Source organism: Ambystoma mexicanum, chromosome 5q, assembly GCF_040938575.1.
Source record: "Ambystoma mexicanum isolate Mex_15411 chromosome 5q, UKY_AmexF1_1, whole genome shotgun sequence".
Taxonomy (NCBI): Eukaryota; Metazoa; Chordata; class Amphibia; order Caudata; family Ambystomatidae; genus Ambystoma; species Ambystoma mexicanum.
The window spans coordinates 1,331,932,159-1,331,956,214 of NC_090933.1; the positions used below are offsets into that span (position 1 = coordinate 1,331,932,159).

Sequence of the window (24,056 nt, forward strand, 5' to 3'; positions counted from 1 at the left end):
GAGAAACTAAAAAACAAACTGGGGTGACATCTGTGAAGCAAATCACATTAATGTTGGTCTCAAATTAATGTATTCTATGCAAATGGACTCCAAAAATGTGTTATAAGCAAATCTTTCTCCGTTGGCTAATTGTAAGCTAAGCCCAAATAGTCTGGTTATTACTTACACTCTATTACCGTTGTGAGTTTACGTTAGAAGAACACAACATAATTAATACACATATTTCCTATAACCTAAAAACCCACATTACCTCAGTGTTTTGTTAAAATCATCCATTTTAATTGAAACGCACTAAAAAAGGTAAACTCAGAACAAAGATCGAAGTACCTCGACACCACAGGTCCACCAGTCAAGACACCTGCATTTTTACTGAATGATTCAATGATCTTTCTTTAATAGAGAGGGCCCAAAAGCCTTCATTAATCCATCATTCTGGGATGAGCTAGATCAACCCTAACTTTCCCAAAAACACACAAACTTAAGGCTACTCAAATAATGCCTAATATGTCAGCAAACCTCCATTACAAAATTACATATTTTATTTTACAACAAAACAATGTAAATAAAATCTCAACACTTCATATCATTCAAATACCACGGGAACCCATGTGTGCATCATCGTGCCAACTGTTTAGCATAAACAGTTGGAAATCTCTTGGCACGATTAAATCCGCGCCTGCCTGAAATCTCTTCTCCATCCCCCGCCCTGACCTCCTTCACTTCTCTTACTTCCCTATTCTGCCTCCTGCCCACCTTTCCCACCCTCTCCTTTCCCTCTTATGCCTCCTCCTATCCCCTTGAAACTTCATCTATATTCCCCATCTTGACTCCCTCTTCTCTTCCCTTACTCCTCACCCCTCCCTTCACCTTTCTACTACCCAGGTAAATTGTTCTACATATTGCTTCATTGGTTTGTTTCACGTTTGTAAATATGCTTCTATTTCATTCTTTTTTGTAATCCTGTTGTAATAATGTAAAGCGCTTTGGATTAAAGCGCTATATACCCTTATAAATACAAATAATAGACTTCACTGCAAATCAATGGACACAATTTGAAGACACTAATGAGATTGTTATATTTAATGTGACATTTATATCTAATCGGTTGTCTGACGACACGCTGTGTTTCCATCCACTTCGAGCTTAGTGACTTATGGCTAGTAGGGGACCTTCATCAGGACAAAAACAAGCATTGGCAAAACCATTCGTTTTGGCTTTTGTATGGAGAAGGGCTCAGGATTTACCAGGCCCTAGTACTTGGCAATAAGATGATAACAGCTAGAAAATGGTGCGAGTACCTGGCCATATAATGTCAGTGTGTGCCAAATGTCTATCCTATACACAAGCCAAAAGTGTTGGCTTTGCCAGTGCTTTTTCTAACAAAACTCCAATGCAAGGAACAGATGTGAGGAGACGTATTGCTTCTAAATTGAGCAGCTGAAGGCACACTAAGCGATGGTATCTTTATTACACCAAAGGTTCCTTTACAGCTGCAATTGAGCCATTCTAAGATAAAAATAACACTGGCAGGCCCTATATACACAGCATAATGTTTGATGTTGCTGCTAGACAGAGATAATTCAAATAGGTTTCAGAAGGATGTGTTTTGGGTGGGAAGGGTAGGTAGTGAGTGGGAATGGCCATAGAGATTGGCCTGGCAATAGGCAGTCAATTGAGTCAGTAAAATGCCAAACACAGACAAGCTGTGTGTCCTTCACTCCTATCTGATCTCCCGCTTATCAATATTCTAAGGTAAAACATTTGCCTTCTAGCACCAGCTAATACCCAAAACTAAGAAGGGGTGTACAGATAACATGCAATCATCTTGTCACCCTCCTTTAGTGATACAAGGGAAATAAGATGGCTGGTTTTCCTAAAATGATTGTTCAATTTAGGTAAAGAAAGAGAAATTATTTTTCTTAGAGGAGAGAGCTAGTCAATAATTAAAGTGGTATCCATAGTTTGCTAATGAGGTGCTAAACCTTTAAGGTTTGGTTCAGTTGTGCAACTATTGAATAGTCAAAGATGATCGTTGCACGAGACGCAACGGAGGGCGTGCTATAAAAGGGCAGGGTGACATTCTTGGTGTTCCAAGCACATAGGGAGAAGTACAGAAAAGCCAACTGCTTTTGGGTAGTGCAATTCTTTTTACAGATATTGGTATCAAATGGAAAGTTAAAGACAACAGGCAGTCAATTCAAATGGAAGGCACTCAAATCATTATCAGGTATTGCTATTATGTGCCAGGTACTTGCACAATATGGCACGAGTTTTCCTTGCTGAAGCCTTGACACTCCTTCCCACGTTTGGACGCCTCTCAATATTAACTAGTCATGGTCGCCATTGCTGAGAAGTGGGGGACGATGCGAGAAAAGGGATGGCCTTGAGGGGTCAGGAATAAGCCATTTTTTCTTGTGTGACCCCAAGCACTTCCACTGGCTCCCAGTTGCTGCAAGGATTAAATTCAAGACCCTCTGCATGTTCCACAAGGCTTTCTGGGGCCTTTGACCCCACTACATCCAACTCTCTCTCCCGAAATACATACCTGCTAGAGCCCTTTGGTCTCTGAGCTCCAACTCTCCGCAGATCAGATGTTTCTCCAAGCAGAGAGTAAGGGGAAAGAGCTCTCCTCCACAGGTGGCTTACGCTGGAATGGCCTCGTGAGCCGGATCGCCTTAAGTTCCGGAAGCTTCTCAAGATCCTCCTTTTCTTCTTCTCTCCCTCTCCTACTCCCCTGCCACAGTGACTCAAGACCTTCCCTTTTCTCATTTCCTTCCCTCTCCCCTGCCAATTTTACCCCTCTGCCCTGGCATGGTTCCTTCAGAGTCACCAGCCCCCTTGTCCAGTCCAGCCATGCCCTTGTTCTCCCCGGACCCACCACAACCTCCCTCCCTTGCCCCCCCCCCCCCGCCTGCACATGACTGGATGGCCATTCCTTCCCTCTCCATTGCACTTGGCTTTGTTTCCCTTCTCTTCCCCGGCCATGTCCTCGTCACTGGCCCAACAGCCCTGTTCCAGCACTTCGCCCCTCCTCCTGCACTTCTGGTTACTGCACTTGCATGATCTCAATGTCACATGGCCTAGTAAGACCACTTTTCGTCTCCCCTGTTTCCACCCCACGCCCCAGCCTTATTGCACCTCGAAACACTTGTGTATAGGCGCATTACAAATAAACAATATGCTACCGCTATACTTACAGTTACATGAAACTATTTAGGGAAATATGGTACCCCCGACGTAACCAGACCAGCCATGTCTGTGGCTCAGTGGACTAATGCATCCACTACAAGGGCCTTTGTTTGACCTCATGGTCACAGGTTCAAATCCTGGCAGGTTCCCAGAGCCCTTCTTCCTTCCGAGGTTGATAGGAGTACCATTAAGTTGGGTAACAAACAACTGCTATTAGCGCCAAGATGCCCCTACGGGGGTGAACGTGAGCTTTATAAATACACAGGTTATGTTACAGAGTTGCTAGCGCTATACTTAAGGTTACTTGGCACTACATAGTGAAATATGGTACCCAGCATGACCATAACTACCGAGTTGTGTGGTGGGTCGGAAGAAGGAGCCGGAAACACTGAGGACATTATTCAATCTCTTTAATGAAATTATAAACAAAAGCTTATCTTTCCCTATTGCTAGAGGGAACACTCTACCCATCTAAAGGAATGTGCTAGTCAGTTGTCAGGAAGTCCAAAGTAAACGTGTCCTCCTTCCAAACTAACTATCTGACCCTACCACTATAGCCAAAGAAATTAAATAGGCCAGGAGAGTTTCTTATATTTGCCTGGTCTTCTCTTCAGATAGTCTCTTTATTTATACCTTTTCTCTGTGGTACAGATATTTCTTGACATAGGGCCTCATTACGACCCGGGCGGACTTCGCGGTGCTAAATGCACCGCGAAGCATGGCGGAAAGCCGCCGATAGCGCCATGGGGGTTGGCGGATTTACCGCCCCATTCCGACCTCGGCGGAGCGGTAAATCCCCAATCCCCATTCTGCCCTTCCCCATTCCCATTTTCGCCCCATAGGGTATAATGGGAGTGGGGAAGGAGTTAATTACGCCACCGTAAAATACGGTGGCGTAATTAACAACGAGGTCCCGTAGCGCCATGGTTTTCTCCGGCTGGTAAAACCAGGCGGAGAAAACCTCCATGGCGCTACGGGAACTCGTAGTATGGCGGAGAGGTACGCCATGCACTACGCTGGCGTAATACCCTCTCCGCCAGGGTCCTAATGAGGCCCCTAGTCTCCTTGAATCGTCTCCGAGATGAGTTCTTAGTTTTTGTGCTTTCTGTGGTCCTATATTTAGAATGTTTTCTCTGGCAGTGGTTCCTCACATTCTTGTCGTCCCTTGTAGAGACTTCCCAGTCTCTAATTTCAGACTTTCGCGAGTTGGGGTATCTTGACCCCTTATCAGGCTTTCCTAGTTATGAATTGACAGTCTAAAACTCACTCCTCTTTTATCCTGTTCATATGGTGTCTTCCCTACCTCCTAGGGGGACTCGTTTCCACTCTCTGTGTGTTCCCCCATCTGGTTTGGGTAATGCCCTTTTATATATTATTTTCACTTCTCTTGTCAACTGGCTTCTTTTTACTATTTTGTCCTCAGGACTGGGACAGGATTCTCATCTGATAATAACCCTCTTTCCTAACCGCAAAGTATAAATTAGTTTTACATAATTGATTAGCAGAGCAGGCTTTTCTAATATGATAAGTCATTTATAACGCACCTGTACACAAGTGTTTCTAGGCACGAAAAGCCAAGGAAGGGAGGACAAAACAACAATCTTACTAGGCCTAGTGTCATTCAGAATGTGCAAGTGCAGGGGGAAGGGTGCGGGACAAGTGCCAAGGGGCGGGGGGGTGGTGGGGGAGTGCAAGTAACTAGTAAATGCTGCCAGGAAGTGGCTCATAGGTGCAGGTGGTCAAGAGACTGTAGGGTTGCAGATACAGTCCCCTAAGTGGCTGGGTAGCCTGGAGGTAGTGCACGGGCAACTGATCATGCAGGAGCCACTGATCATGCAGGAGCCTGAACCCGTAATATCAGTGGGTGGCCAGGAAGCCAGTAAGCCCAGCAGTCGGGACATCAGCAAAGGTGAGGTAGAGAGAAAGCGGAAGTGTAACATCCCCTGGTCTGACAATCCCCTCCCATTCGTGGGTGAATGTTGTTAATCAGTCCTAGGAACCGACACTTAGCGGGACACAATCCAGGGACTGAAAGTGACCACTGCATCCACGACACCTGGACCCTCTGCAACCGAATTAAGGGATCCAAGTGAATTTAGGAACTCTAGTGGTGGTTGTTAGCTTAATTGGAATAATGGGGGACAAGCTTGCATAGTAATTATACCGCGCACACACCCATAACAGAGATTAAGGGGTGGAAGGTAGTCACCCTACTTCTTCCTTGCCCAATCATGATTGGTGTAGTTCTAGCCAAGGCCCCAGATGCTTTTTTTTAAAGGATTAAGGTGACTGCTTTTAATGGAAAATATAAGCAGTAGAACATCTGCTTACAATGAAAAGAGCATGGCCCCCCTAGACATCCTTTAGGCCCCACCAAAGGGGACGGGGGGGACCAACTTGTAGGTGGGGGGCAGAAACAATAGGTTTACTCAAACTGGGGGTGATGGAGGGGGGTAAGTATGAAAACCTTTGGAGACCACTGTACTAGTGTGATCAGATTGGGAAAGGACTCCTAATCTCCCACACTTCACTGGAACAATATACTCATCTGTTGGCTTTAAAGACTCTTGACTCACTACAAAACATATTCTTCAAATTAAAGGCCACTGGGTCTACGTACCTTAACAGGGAAAGGGTCTACGTACCTTAACAGGGAAAGGCTCTGCGCTAGAGGGCTTAAAGGCCACTGGGTCTACGTACCTTAACAGGGAAAGGCTCCACGCTAGAGGGCTTAAAGGCCACTGGGTCTACGTACCTTAACAGGGAAAGGCTCCGCGCTAGAGGGCTTAAAGGCCACTGGGTCTACGTACCTTAACAGGGAAAGGCTCCGCGCTAGAGGGCTTAAAGGCCACTGGGTCTACGTACCTTAACAGGGAAAGGCTCCGCGCTAGAGGGCTTAAAGGCCACTGGGTCTACGTACCTTAACAGGGAAAGGCTCCACGCTAGAGGGCTTAAAGGCCACTGGGTCTACGTACCTTTACAGGGAACGGCTCCACGCTAGAGGGCTTAAAGGCCACTGGGTCTACGTACCTTAACAGGGAACGGCTCCGCGCTAGAGGGCTTAAAGGCCACTGGGTCTACGTAACTTAACAGGGAACGGCTCCGCGCTAGAGGGGTTAAAAGCCACTGGGTCTACGTAACGTAACAGGGAAAGGCTCCACGCTAGAGGGCTTAAAGGCCACTGGGTCTACGTACTTTAACAGGGAACGGCTCCGCGCTAGAGGGCTTAAAGGCCACTGGGTCTACGTACCTTAACAGGGAAAGGCTCCACACTAGAGGGCTTAAAGGCCACTGGGTCTACGTACCTTAACAGGGAACAGCTCCACGCTAGAGGGCTTAAAGGCCACTGGGTCTACGTAACTTAACAGGGAACGGCTCCACGCTAGAGGGGTTAAAGGCCACTGGGTCTAGGTAACTTAACAGGGAAAGGCTCCGCGCTAGAGGGCTTAAAGGCCACTGGGTCTACGTAACTTAACAGGGAAAGGCTCTGCGCTAGAGGGCTTAAAGGCCACTGGGACTACGTACCTTAACAGGGAAAGGCTCCGCGCTAGAGGGCTTAAAGGCCACTGGGTCTATGTACCTTAACAGGGAAAGGCTCCACATACAATACACATTGTAAAAAAAAATAATAAAAATACAATGCATCTCAACATTCATGAATATTACACCCTATTGCACAGCATTGGTTTATTTTTTTATTTATTGTGCATTTGTTAGGCGCTTGTACAACAAGTACATTGTGTTTCTAACCGCCCACAGGGCAACAGGGAGGGAACATGGGACAGAAAACAATACACTGGAGGATAAAGACAAACCTACTAGGCCTTGTGAGCATTCAGAGCGTGCAAGTGCAGAGAGGAGGGGGGTAGAGTGGGGTGGGGGGGTAAGTGCTGAAGTGCTTGTGAGTGAGGAGCAGGTGTAAAAGTGCAGGCCTACAGTGGCGAAGGCTGTTAAGTGTCAAGGCAAGTGCAGTGCGCAGGCAGTGGCGGAGCCAATTGGGTGTGGAAGGCCAGGGCCCCGAACACCAATCACAGCGACTGAGATTAGCAGAGGAGGGAAGAAGGGACAGAGGAGGTGAAAAGGAAATTCTTGAGGAGCTTCCGGAATTTGAGGAGATCCGGCTCAAGAAGAAGGGGGAGGCTATAAAATAAGAGGGAGATCTGCCTCCAGCCCTCTGTTTAGAGAAACAATTGACACGCAGATAGTTGGTACCAGAGGAATGTAGAGGTCTAGAGGGTGAGTATTTAGTAAGAGCAAGTTGTAGATAGCGTGGATCCAGACATCTGTATTGGATGATACAAAGGGATTTGGACTTGATCTTTGCAGCAACTCAGCCAGTGAAGAGTTTTTAGGGAAGGAGAGATGCGGTCCCTGGGCTTGAGGCCAAGGATAAATCTTGCTGCCCTATTCTGGATTAGCTGCAGGGGTCATAGAGAGGATGAGGGTAGATTCAAGAGAAGGCTGTTGCAGTATTGTAGCCTAGAGAGAACCAGAGCTTTGGTAACAGTGAGCTTTTGTGGGAAAGTGAGAAATGGGAGAATTCCTTTGAGAAGGAAGAGTTGAAAGTTGAACTTCTTGGCAATGTCCTGAATGTGCGGGAGGAAGGAAAGAGGAGTTAAAGATAACTCCAAGGTTTGCGGCTTGAGATGAAGAAGGGGGAGAGCCCATAAAGGATGGCGGGTCTTGCTGTCATTGAGGCAGAGATTGTTGGAAGTGCACCAGGACTGGGTGGCAGCTAGGCAGTCTGCAAGAGGGTCAGCAGGAAGCTGGAAAAATAATTGTGTCTCATCTGTGTAATACTGGAATCTGGGGGAGAAGGAGGAAATGAGGAGTGCCAGCAGAGAAGGTTAAATGTTAAAAAGCCAGGGGGGAGAGATTGGAGCCCTGGGGGACACCACAGGTGGAGAATGATAGGTGAAGAGAAGGTGCCCAGATTAACTTGGACGAACAATCAGTTAGGAAGGAGATCAGCCAGTCCAGTGCCTGCTCCAAGATATGAAGGGTTTCATGGAGCAGTTTTATGAGGATGGAGTGGTTGACTGTGTCAAAGGCAGAGGAGAGAGTGTCCAGAGATGGGAGCAGCTCTTCACAGGTCTTAAGAAGAGCAGTTTCCGTGCCTCTGGTTGCTCGGAATCCAGATTGATGGTTGTGGAGACCGCCAACAGGTTGAATATGTGAGGTAAGTTAGGAGAAGTCCAGCTTCTCCAGGAGTTTCCCAAGGAAGGGGTGACAGAAATGGGTGGTAGTTGGCTGGACAGGTAGGGATATTCTGAAATCTTTTTCAGGAGGGGGTGCACAAGGGAGTGCTTAAGGGAGGAGGGGAAATTACCAGCAGCAAGAGTGATAGAGTGAGAGAGGCTGGAGGAGAGGGTAGCAAGGGCGCTCAGGATGTCCAGAGTTTTAGTGGTGAAGTGTGTGACCAGTGCATTGCAGAGGTCCTTGGGACGAAAGAGAGAAGGAGGAGACTGCAGAAGGCTTGGCTAGTTCCCTGCAGATTTTAAAGAGTTCAGCCGTGTTGTTGGATGCACCAGATACCCATGCCTGGATGTGGGCCCTTTTCTTGGCACGGGTAGTCTTTATCATCTTTGGAGCAGGCGGCAGGACCGTTTGTCAGAGGGTGAACCCGAGGTTTGCCACTTCAGTTCCGCAGCTCTGCACTTGAGTTTCATGGCTGCAAGTTCAGAGTCATACCAGGTTTTGCGCTTGGGAAGCAGGTTTCAAGCGGATCCTCATGACTGGGGCAAGAATGTCCAGAGTGTTAGTAATAGCCAGATGGAGGATGCTGAGAGCAGAGTCAGAGGTAGAGTCTGGGTTGGGACAGAGGGGGATGAAGTTTGATGTGAAGACAGCACCTGACACTTGTTTCATCGGACAGATGTTTGTGAATGATATTGGCAGGGCTGGAGGAGGTGCGGTTAAAGGGCCGAGGGGACCCAGGTAAGAAGGGAGGAGAGAGTGGTCTGACAAGGAAAGAGGTGTGATCAGTGGCGCGGGAGAGAGGGAAAGATCAGAGTGGATGAGGGTGTCAAGAGTGTCCTGCTGTGTGGTTTGGACCCGAAGGGAAAATAAAGAGGGAGAGCGAGGTGAAGAGGTCAAGGAAGAGAGTGGATACTGTGTCAGCAGAGTACAAGGGGATGTTGAATTCGCCCAAGAATGGAGTTTAGAGGAGGTTCAGAGGAGAGAGGAGCAGAAATCAGCCCATTCAGAGAGGGACAGGGTGGCAGCACCATGGGACCCGTAGACCATGACAATGGTCAGAGAGGAGGAGGGAGAGATGACCAACTTGCAAACCAAGCTCTCAAAGGGAGAGTAGAGCTGAGTGGGAAGGAGGGAGGAAGGAACCCACTCATGGATAAGGGAAACCCTACTGCCAGCACAGGTACGTCATGGCTTGGAAAGGATCTCATAGCCATCAGGGAGATGAGAGTCAAAAGCAGTGACTAAGCTGGCATTGAACCATGTTTCGGTAAGTGTGAGAATGTCGAGGTCAATGTCTTCAAGAAGGAGGCAGATGTCAGTGGAGTGTTTGATGGCTGACATATAGTGACTATAACATTTAGTGAATCATGTCAAAAATAAAAGAAGAACTCTTTAGATGTATGCTTACCCACTCATACCAAGGCATGAAACCTCCAATATTGCAGATCAAAAACAACACAGAGTAAAACACCTCTGGCAATGGTGATCATTAGTACAGTAAATTGTCCCCAGATATAATCAACATGGTCTTTTCCTTCTCAGTCTCAATGCCCACACAAGATATTAACATGTTGAGAAAACTACTGGCACAGGGCTAGAATTGGAGCAGAAATCACAAATGCAAACACACAGGGGGGCAAGTCGAAAAAACAGAATGGCCCCACTTATTAGAGGTTAGTGATTGGTAGAGGCCCTATTAGAAATTTTGCATACAATGATCTTTCATAGTTGGTGTTTACAAAACCCAGATACACTTCATAACCCATATTCTGCTTCATACTACAGTAGCGCAGCAAGGCCTGCATAACCCATATTCTGCTTCACATTACAATAGTGCAGCAAGGCCTGCATAACCCATATTCTGCTTCATATTACAGTAGCGCAGCAAGGCCCGCATAACCCATATTCTGCTTCATATTACAGTAGCGGAGCAAGGCCCGCATAACCCATATTCTGCTTCATATCACAGTAGCGCAGCAAGGCCCGCATAACCCATATTCTGCTTCATATTACAGTAGCGCAGCACGGCCTGCATATCCCATATTCTGCTTCATATTACAGTAGCGCAGCAAGGCCCTCATAACCCATATTCTGCTCCATATTACAGTAGCGCAGCAAGGCCTGCATAACCCATATTCTGCTTCATATTACAGTAGCGCAGCAAGGCCTGCATAACCCATATTCTGCTTCATATTACAGTAGCGCAGAAAGGCAGTTGAACCTTCGGCTTTAGAAACAAAGTTGCATTCAAAATTCTTCCCCATCGCTGATTTCACCTCTCTGGACTGCACCAGACATAGCTGAGGGAATGCACCAAAGCTCACTCAAGCCTGTACTCTCATTTCTACCTTAATATGTACAATCCCCGGCAGAGCCGCAACCCCAGCCTGTGTCAACACATCTTTCATGGCCTCCCTATACTTAACTAAAAGTTCATTTGACCACAAGCAAACTCAGTAATAGAATGTGGACTTTGGATCGCCGTTTCCAACCAAACCGGTATATTCGGGGTAGCCAAATGGAAACCCAGCATGTTTGTGAGATATTTATTTTCAATTGTGGTTAGTAGTGAGCAGTTTGTATTCCCCCACTGCTCCGCAGATCGTGCCTGCCTTGCTTGGGCTTTGTAGGATAGCAACATTGCCAAAGTTGCTCGAGAACCTCTAGAGGGCCCCACTGTATGTAGCCAATGAGACCCTCGCCGTGTCCATGTGCAGATCCCAACAGCAGGACAACGCCACCTTCAAGCCTAGATAATCATAGTGGTTGATGCAATCTATGCAAACCTCTTCTAACCTTAGGGGTTTCGGTTTCTTCTTTTCCCCCAACACTAAAGACCATGCTCCTAGTGTTTGCGGCATTGATGGCTAGGCCATTTCCTCCTTGAAAATCAGATTTTCATTGTTACAAAACTCAGTGGCTCATTCTGTCCATCCTGGATGGATGAAGGGCTGGGTGGACCTGCAGGATTCAAACTAGTGATTATGAGAACTCACAACCAAGGATCCTACCAGAGAATGCACTAGTCCACTGAGCCACAGACCTGGATGCTAAACCTGGATCTGGACACCAGTTTTAGGAAGAGGCAGGAATGGAGACAAGACAGAAGTGAAGGAGACATGAAGGGTACAGGAACGCAGGGCGGGAGACCGGCTATCTCAGAAGCATAGGACAACCTGTGCAGACAAAAACTACAGCAGTTATTTACCTTTTGGTGCCTGTGTTTCTTACGTTTTGCAGAGTAGGATGACGCAATATTGTGTTTAGATCTAGAAATGGAAGACATTATTACGTTATTAAATACTACAAACGCAAGACATCCTATAACGATATATAATAGAAACATCCAAAGAGGAGCTTCCATTCTCTCCTCGCCCAGGAATGCACCGTCCATCACATACACAGAGGACAGGATTAACTGGAGGTTTATGAAGAACAAGCAGAGACAACGTAAATAACACTTGGCCAAAACAGATGATCACTTTCTCACTAAAAGAGGAGTGAATAGTCGCTGGTCTCTCACCCATAGCAAATGATTCCCCAATGATTCCTTAAGACATTACTCACATTTAAAAACGTAGCATTTGAGGTCCCAGGGTGATTAAAAGGAGCCCATCCACCCAGGACAGTTACTTGTCCAGTTGGTGCCCAGGGCAAAATACTACCAATGCGCCCCCTGCGCTCGGCATGTGCGATACTCCGAAACTACACCCCACAGTTGAGTAACTCCTACCCAATATCAATAAATCACTGCTATTGAAATGAAACAGATTTTATTACATTGCGAGTCAACAACTTTGCAAAAACACTAAATGCTAGTGTGGGAGTTTTTTCAGTCCAAGTGCGCCACTTTGATGAGTTGCTTCACCGTGCAACTAGTAGTTTTTAACATTGTTGCTGAATAAATATCAATTATTGATATTGATTAAATTGTACACAATTTGCATTACATTTGATCAACAAACTCCCACCCTCCCCACCCCCAATTGGGTACTATTCAAAAGGCCTGCCGCAAAAGGAATGAATTGTATTTTGCAACTATGGTCCACTTTAATATTGATATTTTATTAGTATCGCACTCGTACACAAGTGTTTCAGAGCGCGACAAGGGAGGAGGACATGGGAGCACAAAAACACCCCCACTCATCATCCTATGTACTTCCTTAAATACATCTTCGCTGCCTTCACCACCGCCTGTAACCTGTCCGATCGACTGATACTCGGCCATCATATTAACAGTTACAATAATAAAACACAACAAATTCGCCATTCTGATAGTGACACCCCCTCCAATCACCCTCTCAACCGCCAAAGACTGAACCTCCCCCACCTCCAGTCACTTCACCACTACAGCAGGACTACCCACCACAACCACCTGCTCCGCCCGCACCTCCTGAACTGACACACCTTAGTGCTCACATCCTTACAGGCCTCCACATGTGCAACACACCCCCTAAAAGAAGCAACATGATCCCTACCACAATTGCAACACTTTGGTGTACATACAGAGACACAATCCTTAATATCATGGGGACCCCCACACTTACCACACCTTCTCTTCTTCCTATGAGATCGCGCCACGTGACCATACGCCCGACACTTATAGCACCTAAGGGGGGCTGGGACATAAGGCTTCACCCGAAACCCCAAAAACACATGCTCCGGCACCTCACTCACACTAAACCAAAAAGCCACAGTAGTAGAAATGATACCCCCATCAGGATCTTTCCTACCCAACCGTCACACCTCCAAAACCCCCAACTCTTGCAACAAACTCAATGTCCCTGTAATGCACACAAAGAGGTACACCATAAATCACTCTCTTACACACTGCACCACCCTGATCCGACACAGAAACAGGATGTCTCCCAAGACATCCCAAAAACAATGCCTTGTTCCTGGTCAGCTCACCCACACCCTTAACCAACAAACGCCCCCTACTGATTACCTGGACAGACTGCACAGCACCAATCCCTTTGCAGACCCACTCTGACACCCCAAAAGGGCCAACTCCATTGAGATCCTGATCGGACTTTGCCGACTTTATGACCACCTGCCACCCCAACTCTGCCTCCATGGATTCAACCACAGCCTCTCACCCACCCACACACTGCTGTCCATCACCAGAACCCCCACTGCCCTCCACCCTCCAATTCACAGAGGAGGATGGGGGGGGGTCTACTACAAAGCAGCTCCCCCCTGACATCCTCAAGCGACCCCCTATTTTTCCTCTCACCATCAACACCAGCTCCCACCAAACCCTCCGCTAGAGACTGCCAACCACCACCCGCAGCCAATTTCCCTTTCCCACCATCACCCTTGCCACTTTTCGTCCCACTTGGGCTCCCCCCTCCAGTCCTAAGAGACACTTTGTCAGATACACCACCACCAACCCCTGCAGACCCCGGGTTGCCCTTGCCTCCCAATGCATCACCGTCCCAGGCACAACAGCCCCTGCAGACCCCAGGGTACCCTTGCCTCCCAATGCACTACCCTCCCAGGCACAGCAGCCCTTGCACTGCAGACCTTGGGTTACCCTTGCCTCCCAATGCATCACTCTCCCAGGAGCAGCAACCCATGCAGACCCCAGGATACCCTTGCCTCCCATTGCATCACCCCTCCCAGGCGCAGCAGCCCCTGCAGACCCCAGGGTACCCTTGCCTCCCATGCATCACCCCTGCAGACCCCAGGGTACCCTTGCCTCCCAATGCATCATCCCTGTAGACCCCAGGGTACCCTTGCCTCCCAATGCATCACCCTCCAAGGCACAGCAACCCCTGCAGACCCCAGGGTACCCTTACTACCCAATGTGTCACCCCTCCCAGGCGCAGCAACCCCTGCAGACCCCAGGGTACCCTTACTACCCAATGTGTCACCCCCCCCAGGCACAGCAGCCCCTGCATACCCCATGGTACCCTTACTACCCAATGCATCACCCTCCCAGGCGCAGCAACCCCTGCAGACCCCAGGGTACCCTGACCTCCCAATGCATCACCCTCCCAGGCGCAGCAACCCCTGCAGACCCCAGGGTACCCTTACTACCCAATGCATCAGCCCTCCCAGGCGCAGCAGCCCCTGCAGACCCCAGGGTACCCTTACTACCCAATGCATCACCTCTCCCAGGCACAGCAGCCCCTGCAGACCCCAGGGTACCCTTACTACCTAATGCATCACCTCTCCCAGGTGCAGCAGCCCCTGCAGACCCCAGGGTACCCTTGCCTCCCAATGCATCACCCTCCCAGGCGCAGGCCTTAGGCCATCTTGCACCCTCACTCCGCAGCCGCCTTCTCCAGAGTATTTCCCTGCTCACTCATATCGGCCCCCCAACGCGTCGCACCTGAGCCCCTAACTACTTCCTCCAGATCTGCACCGCTGCAGGAGCCGCTCCCGGTGCTGAGTGTCTCAATAGCTAGTTCCGCCCCCGGCAATGCATCAATCTCAGCATCTGCTGCCTGCTCCGCACGGCAACTCTCCCTGCTCCTGTATGATGACGTGCAGGAGAACGAACTTGACCCCGTCCACCGCTCGGGACCTCGCACTAAAGATCCGCATCAGCAAAGCCGAGCCGCAAACCCGAAGAACAGATATGTGCAGTGCTGGAAAATTGATCCTCAGCGCATGCGCAGTGCTGAGAGACAGCTTCACAGAGTATGCGCAGTAATCACGTGATGCACCGGGCATGCGTACATCATAGAACAAACTGCGCATGCTCAAGAATCGGAGTCTTATGCAGGGGTGTAAACATATCGAGCGCTAAGACAGCAATAACAAACTCTGAGAGAGAATCATCTAAGTATGCGCAGGAAAAGGACCATGAGGACCATGCGGACATTTCCGAACGTGTTCCGTGATCTGCGTCCTGCGCAGAGGTGTTAAACATGCAGAGCGCTGACACACTATTCACTAGCGCATGCGCAGAAAAAGGATAACAAGGGCGAGAAACCTGCAACTGCACCGACATTACAAGGTAGTCATGTGTCAGCTATTCAGCCCAGTTCCTTCATATTGCAGTGCGTGCATCATGCACTATTGCTCATGTGCATCCTGTGTTGCCCCTGCTGGGCCCCTCAGGTCATGTTACAGCCTCCAGCTCTTTACTGTTGTGTTGCCTTTACTTGCTAGTTAATGCCAGAGCATCTCGCTAGTTAATCCCAGAGCCTCTCGCTAGTTAATCCCAAAGCCTCTCACTAGTTAATCCCAGAGCCTCTTGCTAGTTAATCCCAGAGCCTCTTGCTAGTTAATCCCAGAGCCTTTTGCTAGTTAATGCCAGAGCCTGTTTTCCTTATGGTATCTTCACATTGCAGTGCACGCGTGCTAATGACCAGCTCATCCATCACACACACCCACCCTCTTGCAGCCCAGGGCTCAACGTACCAATGCATACCTCCAGTCCAAGGAGGCTTCTTAGCTCACGCAGAGTTGTGGGGTCTTTTAGTTTTACGAGTGCGTCCACTTTCTTTTCCTGGGGACAGAGACCCTCAGGAGTTATCTCATTCCCCAAGAAGTTGACAGGGGTCCTGCACCACTGTGCCTTTTGGAAGGACATTTGGTAGGCAGAATTCTCTGTAAAGGCTAATTTCCCAAACCTAGTGAGTCCCCCAGCAGCTTTGCTGGATTTTTGGGGTTTATTTTTTTTCTCCTGCCAAGAGTGAGACTCTTTTACCCTCACTCTTGGACATGATTTGAGTGTGTTTTTTTGACTCTATATGTGTTCTACGGCCTATGGGGTCTTTTACTCCATAGGGTTTCATGTGTTTTTGTGATGTGTGTTACACAGCACCCTCAGTGCAGTAGCACAGGGGTGGCATAGTGACCCCCAAACATAGACTCCATACCCTGGGACTGACTACTGTCTCCCAGGGCATGTAAAGTCACCATTGACTTTACTAGTCTCCAATTCTGAACAGAACCAGTGCAAACCATCATATTGTGAACGTACTGGACGGGGCAATTCGATTGACCCGGGGTCTGTTGTTCAAGGGGGCACGTCTCCATCCCCCCTGATCGGGTTTTGGCTGGTGGCAGTGGAAACTACTTTTTATATTCGACCACAAATATATCCCTATGGAATTTTCCCATTGTTCGAGCATACCACTTTTTAATATAGCCTCGAACATACCGCTGGTTTATTAAATTAATATGAAATCTCCGGTTGGTATATTTTGCCGAAACTCTGTTCCAAAATGGCGTTTGTGTTCGCTTCTGTAACTCCAACCCAAGTCGAGCCCTTTGTTCCACCTATTTGGTGGGCTTCTCCACAGAAGCCCTCCAAGTGGTGCCACTCTGTCTGGGGTACTTAGGAGGGGTGGAGAGGGATTTAGGCACCCTGGACTGCGTTGCCTTGGCAACCCAAGTCGCACTCTTCTCTGGTTGGCCCAGTGGTGAGCCGCCCGGCTCACCACTTAGCATGTTTGAGTGACAGCTAGGACTGATGAATGGGGGTTTGCCGCATAAAAGCAGGGTCTTGGGGACTGGATCTTCAGAAGTCGCCACAGGACCTAAGAATCCGACGAGGGAGAAGCTGAGCCGACCTGCAACGACGACACCACCGGTGGAGCCCTGCTGAACCGTCTCACCACATCCCAACGACAGAGGAGTTCTCCAATCCGGAGAGTCTTCTTCCTTCGACTGGTGGGGACAACCAGTATGCCTTCCTTTTTCGCTTCCTGGAGCATCTCATGGCCGCCTTGCCTGTGTCAAGCACCCCGGCAACCGGGATACCACGTTTTACCATGACCGCAAAACAAAGGGTAGTACCTTTAACCGGAAAACTCTGCGGCTTGCTTCTTCCCTGGCAGTGCAACGACCTTCATCTTTCCCCCACGTCGAGATCTTCTCTTCCTCTGGACGATGCTGCAACTTTCACCCGCTGCCAGGAACAACTGCCCCCGCTGGAGGATCCTTTCCGCATAAGGTACTGTGTTCCGCCTGGCTTCCCTTGCAACCGACTGTACGGGGTAGATTTAGCCCCCGGCTTTCGAACCTGGGTTAGCCTGGGACACCCTAGCTAAACTTTTCTGAGCCTAACTAAAAACCTTTTTGAACTCTCTAAAAGACTTTTCAAGCCTGTTGTAGCTGTGTGATCTTGGGTGCATTTGTGCCCTGCTCTCTCCAAGAGTGGGCCCGGCCTATGAACTTTTGCTCACAAGTAGACTTTGACTTTCCTGCCTTGCTTAAGTATTCTTAAAGTATTAGTGTGGTGTACTTTCCTACATTCTTCCTTTTTCATTAACTTATTGGAGTGCCATCTATAGTTAAGCGCTCACCTCTGTCTGAAAATAAGTGGTGTTAACTAAGACTTGTCTGATAAGGAATAAGGGATGTATATATATTAATAGTAACTGTGTTTGAAGTGATTTACAATAATAGTGCTGGAGTGTTTCAATAAGTGTGTTTTTAAATAAATAATTATATACCTTGATACCAAAGCTCTGGTCAGTGTTTGCTTGTACTATTGTGTTTGAGTGAATATTGTGTATACTTTGCATACTGCCTAACTCTTCTTGAGGGAAGTCTAACTGCTCAGCCACAGCTACCAAGTGAATCTGGGTTGTGCAGACTGCTACCAAGTGGGTTTACTGCTAATCACTTGTAGTCCTAAATCTTTTGCAGTGCTCCCTAAGGGAACTGCACAGGTTTCTGCCTAACAACATTTTTGCTCTGGCAACCATCAACTGGGTCAGAACATAACGGATTTATATGTTCCTCCACAGTTGAGCTTTTTATCAGGACATCATCCACATAGGCCAGGTTACCCCTTCCACCCAAGTCGCGCATGGCCTTATGTAGGAAGATGTTGAATTTGTTGCCGGAGTTCATGTATCCGAAGGGAGTCCGGGTCCACGTGTACTGCTGCCACCCGAAGGTAAATAGCAGCTTATATTGGTCCTCCTACTGACAGGCAAAGTCCAGTACCCATTGGTCAGGTCAATGGCAGTGTATACCTTTGACCCCTGGATCTGGGCCAGCCCCTGGTCAATGTAGGGGAGAGGCCATCGGGACATGTGGACCCATTTATTTAAACTGCTAAATGTTTATATTTTTGCAAAATCCTGCTGCAAAGACAAAAGTCTTTAAAGTTTATTTATAAAATAATCTCTGGAAACAGATGGGCGGTCCTTTGTCCTTCACTGGACCATTTTTTGCTTTCAGCTACCACCAACTATCATTTACTCCAGAGTAAGGTGGGGGTTTCCAAATTGATTGAAAGTTTATTGCCCCTTCTCCACTTCACACTCCCGTGTCCTGGAAGTTCCATTGTCAGAGGGTTCAGCCCAGACCAGATTCTGCCCAACCTATGCATTATCACTTGGGTGTTAGTATCTACTGAGAGGGGCCCTTTTGTTTCTGTCATTCTCTCAGCAGAAACCTGTTTTGGGCTGATTCCTCCCCCCATGCAGCCACTGAAGTTTGATTGAATTGTATTTATTTTTGTTCTGAATTTGAAGAAAACTTGCTGAATAGAACTATCCCATACGTGTACCTTCACAGCACAATCCCCTTTCACATGGCTATGCAAGAAGAGGTTTTTGTTCAACATAGTACTCTTAAACAGGCATCTTTCTTCTTTAGTTTGCAAAGCCCATTTTTACACATGTGGTGCAAGCTGCTAGCACTTTGCTTTCAAATTCGCTTTTTGACTTTTCATCTGGATTCCCACACGCTTTTGCAGCCATAGTTATTTTCTTGTAGGTAGTACCCACCTATGCACTGAAATTGACATAGCCCAGAGCTGGAGTTCCTTTGAATTACTGATCATTGACACATTGTAACTTAAAAAGTGAAGCTTTTCCTGTGCGCCGGAAAATGAAGTTTCTTTGCTGATTTTTCTCAGATTTGGTTTGGCAGAGCCTGTCATTCAGGGGTCATACTTGGTTTTGCTGAAGCACAATGAGGATGTGAATTGGCATGGCAGGGCCTTATTAATAAAAGTAGTTCAAGGAAGAACAGATAAAAATAGCATCAGAGCAGCATCATTGTAAGGTAAAATACCCCCTTTACAATGGGGACTTTGGGCCGGCAGCAAAGCAGTGCTGCTTTTTTTTTACTCTATTCCTTTTATATATGTAAGAACACGCTAGCAAGCTCCCTCAGTGTGCCCCCTGGTTCCATACTGCCCAATATGTGCCTGGCAAGATGGTGCAGCCATCTTTTTGTCACTGCAAAATGCAGTTTTGAGGCCATGGTGCTCACAGGAGCCAGTGCAGCCATTTTGCTGTTTCTGCTGAAATGCAGCTTGGTGATGTGGGGAAGTACAGCTGAGTTGATAAATATATACCACACACAGCCGAAGAGCTACCTGGAAATGGAAGCCTTGGAAAGGGCCTTCCCATGGTTCACAAGACCAAAGTTAAAAATACAGAGAGGTTTTCCGGAAACTCTTCATGCAGGCCACAAACCTTTAGCGCTCAGGCCACATCCAACGAGTGCAAAGTCTTCTCAGCCGGCCACAAATGCACCAGAAGAACACAGGCAACACCAAGGGCTCATTGACATGAAATTCCAACAGAACCTTGGCCATGAAGGAGGGGTGCGTCTGCAGCACTACCCTCGTCTCGTGGAAAGTCAAATAAGGCTGCTTGCAGGACAGAGCCTGGATCTCACCTACTCTTCTTGCAGCGGTGATGGCCACGAGGAAAGCTGTCTTCCACGACAGACACTCGAGTGGCGCTGAATGCATAGGTTCGATTGGGGCCACCCCCACAAGCCTAGTCAGCACCACGTTAAGCTCCCACGCCAGGCCCTTCACCGGCAGGAACGAGCACAACAGTCCCTTGATGAACTCTTTCACTATACGGTGCAACCACTGTGAAGACCGTCCCGGAGCCCTGGTATAGCGGGAGATAGCCGCAAGATGTACCTTGATGGGGTCATGTGCCAGCTCTGAATTATCCAATGACAAACACAGAAGTATCTGAGGAGCCATGACACTGAGAGGGTCGATCTTCTGCTACCGGAACCAAGTGGCAAAATGCTTCCATTTCTGTCCATAGAATTTCTCCATTGAATAACCTTCCCTTCTCACTAAGGGCCTCATCACGAGTTGGGCGGTAGGGCTGGCGCTATTAGTGCTGGAGCTATTAGCGATACTGCCAAACCCCCCTGGCGCTAATAGCGTGGATCACGGGTTTGGCTGAGCAGTTGGTTCCCATTCCCATTGGGCCCATTCGGGAATTCCTCATCCCCCATTGGGCACAATGGGGAATTTTCGTGCCATTACTGCCGGCGGATTTCCCGCCGGCGGTATACGTGCCAAACATCAGCACATTTTTGGCAGATTTACCCCCAGCACAGAGCTGAGGGGAAATCAGCCAAGGCCATGATTTGGCAGACCCTTAAATGCAGCGGTAATAGCGCTACCGCTGCTTTTAAGGGTTACCGCCAAACTCGTGATGAGGCCCTAAGTCTGGTAGGAAGAAGTTTGAAAAGGATATCTTGGCCTCTGGTCTTCCTATCATCGACACCTACTCCAATACTTCCTACAGACAGACCCTCACCGACATCCTCTTTGTCGTTCCTTCACCAGATCTATGGACTCCTCATATGATGTCTGTGCTCTGTCCAATCTCCTCCTCTCCCATTAATGGTGGGACTCACTGGGAAATTCTCATGGCTTCCTTCGACTCCTCTAAAGTCATCATTAATATCTACCTTAATGGCACTGTTATGGGCCAAGGCCCTCAGGCCAATCTCCTCCTCCAATTTTCTCTCATCTCCTGCTGTCTCCTACTCTCCCCCCTTGGCTACCTTGCCCTCTCTCTCAACTGTCTCTCATATGAAGCAAACATCCCCAAGTGCAGCGGTTGTCCCAGGAAGCCCCCGACAGGGTTCCCATCCCTTCTCCAAGGGAAATTCTGTAACACAGCCAGACAACACTCCAGGATGGTCGGGGGTGATGTCCCTGGGCTTGGGCACCTGTCTCCCAAGTGGGTCGACTGTCCCCAAGTCCAGCAACAGTTCCAGTGATCCCCAGCCCGGTCCCCATTCTTCCTCTGAGGGAAAAGCTGGAAATGTGGGCAGCCAGAGCAGCAGGATGGTCGGAGGTGATATCCCTGGCCTTGGGTGGCTGTCTCCCATGTGGGTTGACCGTCCCGCAGCCCAGCAGCAGTTCCATGAAGCTCCGGCAGGGTACCACTCCCTCAGGGATGGGGACCCCGCCAGGGCTCCCTGGGACAGCCACTGCTCTTGGAGATGGTCGCCCCATATGGGAGACAACTGCCCAAGGCCAGGAACATTACCTCCAACTATCCCGGAGCTGTTACAGCTTCTCCCTCTGGGAAAGGTCGGGGACCCTGCCGGGCTCCCTGGGAGTGCCGCTGAGCTTGGGGATGGATGGTGGACCCACATGGTAGAGTCGTCCAAGGCCGGGGACATCACCCCCGACCATCCTGGAGCTCTGGCTAGACAGCATTACAGAATTTCTCTCAGGAAACAGATGGGGACCCTGCCGGGGCTCCTTGGGACAACCGTTGGACATGGGGATGGTTAACACTTTTTCTTTTTCACCCAGGTAGGTGGACCCACACATGAGGTACTGTTTTCATTCGGACACCTGTGGGAATGTGGTAAGGTAGGACATGTGTTATTGGCGGTATGTTTCAGTAGTTTCCAGGTGGGAAATGTCTGAAAATTGTGTTTTCTTGCTCCTAAATTTCAGACTTTGCCAGGCTTTTGGGTAATAAATTCTTGTGCGATTCGCGCAAGTCAGACCTCTGTGGGTTCCCACGGGAGTCTGCTCTCCCGAAACACTTGGGTTACCAGTGGTTTAGCCTTTTCCCTTTGCGCCCAGGTAGGTGCACCCCCACATGTGACATACGGTTTTCATTCGGACACCTGCGGGAAGGTAGGACATTTGTTTTCTCTTGGTTTTCATAATGTTTTCATACATTTGCTACTGCACTTTGTTACACAACCCTTTCATTTCCCAAATGTGACCTACCTTTAATTGCTGATTTAGGCAATGTATGCTTTTGTCCTCTGCACAAGTCACCCAGCCTTCAAAAGGTCTGCCTGTGCACTTTCAAAAATGGTATGCTCTTCCCCTTCCACTGAACTTGCGCAATCTGTATGACACTTGGCCTAGTAGGATTGTTGACTCTGTCTTCCCTCTGTTTCCCCTCCCATTGCCGCGTCGTGCCTTGAAGTACTTGTGTATAGGCGCATTATAAATGCCATATCATATCATACATACATGCTCTGGGGACAGGGAAGAGATAGACCTTGCCCATACAGGGCCAAATCGCTCGGTGCCACATATCCATCATTACTTCAGGGGACTAAGACATCACTACATCAAAGCTGGTGGTGGCAGAATAAGCAGCGTTACCTCCCATCTGGGACCTCTCAGACTGAGAATAGTTTAGCTCCTCAGGAATGTTAAAAGATCCCCCCCACAGCCCCCTGTTGTTCTGGCCGATTTGGAACCTTGTGCCCCATTAAAATGTTCCCATTCTCAGCCAGGACCGTACTCAGCCAGGGCTGCAAGCGTAATTTTAGATGCCCCCATGCTGTCCTGTGCTAGCTTTCGCCTCTCTTTCACAGAGAGTTTACAGGCAGCTGATTCCCCTGTCAGAAGCGGGACTCTGAAGGGGCCACATCGCTGCTGGCTATAGACAGAGGTCATCCGTGTCAACCACCTTCCTTACTCTCCCCACACTCCTCCCTCCACCCGGCCTTGCCATTGGGGTGAGCCTGAGGTTCAATATTATGGAATGGACCAAGCCAGCTATTTCCTCAATCATGGCATTAGTCTAATCTATCGGAGCGATAAAAATTGAGGCTTGCTTGCCTGCCGTGCTATCAATCGGGGAACTCCCCGCTTTTCTTTTAGTCATGCTCCTTTTTTGCTTCGCAGTCCGGAAACTCTAGGCACTCGGGGCACACACAGAATAAATACAGCTTGCTGTGTATATTGTAATGGTACTCAGCTGCACAGACAATCACATGCAATAAAGATACAAGTACATGGACATTGTATGAATATGCAATCAACGCAGCAGTGAGCTTTTCCCAACAGTCGAGCTGGCATTAGATGTCTAATCAGTCTCAGGTAAAGCCAGGTTAAGCACAGACAGAACAACTGGCTCTAGCTCAGCACAGCAGTACTACTGGGCAACAAGACAGGCAAGCCTGACATCTCAAGGGGCCGCCATGGTCCGTCTCCCCTCCAACACCCTGCGCCAACAGGGCTCATGTCATTGTCCAAGACCATCGGACCTACGGCCACATGCAAGCAGGGCAAACAAACAAAGAATGAGTAGCCAGGCGGGGGGTTTAGAAGAAGCCAATACGCAGAGGGCGAGGCAACAAACAGCAAACCTCAGATGGAGTAACATTGGCGGGAGCTCCCTGGAAAATATGACGTAGAATGCTGCTGCACATAAACCCTGGCAGCGCCAGGCACAACGCCCTTTCCCCGTCGTGGGCAGGATATGAGGCTGGATGTAAGAAAGTCAGACAGTCCGCTGCAGGCGTTCCTCAGAGTCCCTGAAATAGACCTCCCGCAGCAACACAGCATCTAGGGACAAATAACCTTCTGCTTAAAATAGCCTGCGGCTCGGAACAGCCACTCTTAACCGCAGACGGGCCTCACTAAATGGTGGGGCACCTCAAACAAAAATGTGCAATGGCAACATTTAGTCAAGGTGATCAATACCAGGGACCACAAG

General features: G+C 48.6%; 1 long non-coding RNA gene and 1 pseudogene across 1 annotated transcript in view; one reads left to right on the forward strand and one right to left on the reverse strand.

The window, feature by feature from the left end:
* The window catches only part of LOC138498080 (zinc finger protein 850-like), a 352,348-nt pseudogene extending 337,390 nt beyond the window's left edge, over window positions 1–14,958 (reverse strand).
* A 181-nt stretch (window positions 14,959–15,139) lies between these two features.
* The window catches only part of LOC138498091 (uncharacterized), a 62,399-nt gene continuing 53,482 nt past the window's right edge, over window positions 15,140–24,056 (forward strand). Inside the window, exon 1 of the long non-coding RNA XR_011278695.1 lies at window positions 15,140–15,355. This is a non-coding gene — a long non-coding RNA (uncharacterized lncRNA). The remainder of the gene's footprint in view (window positions 15,356–24,056) is intronic.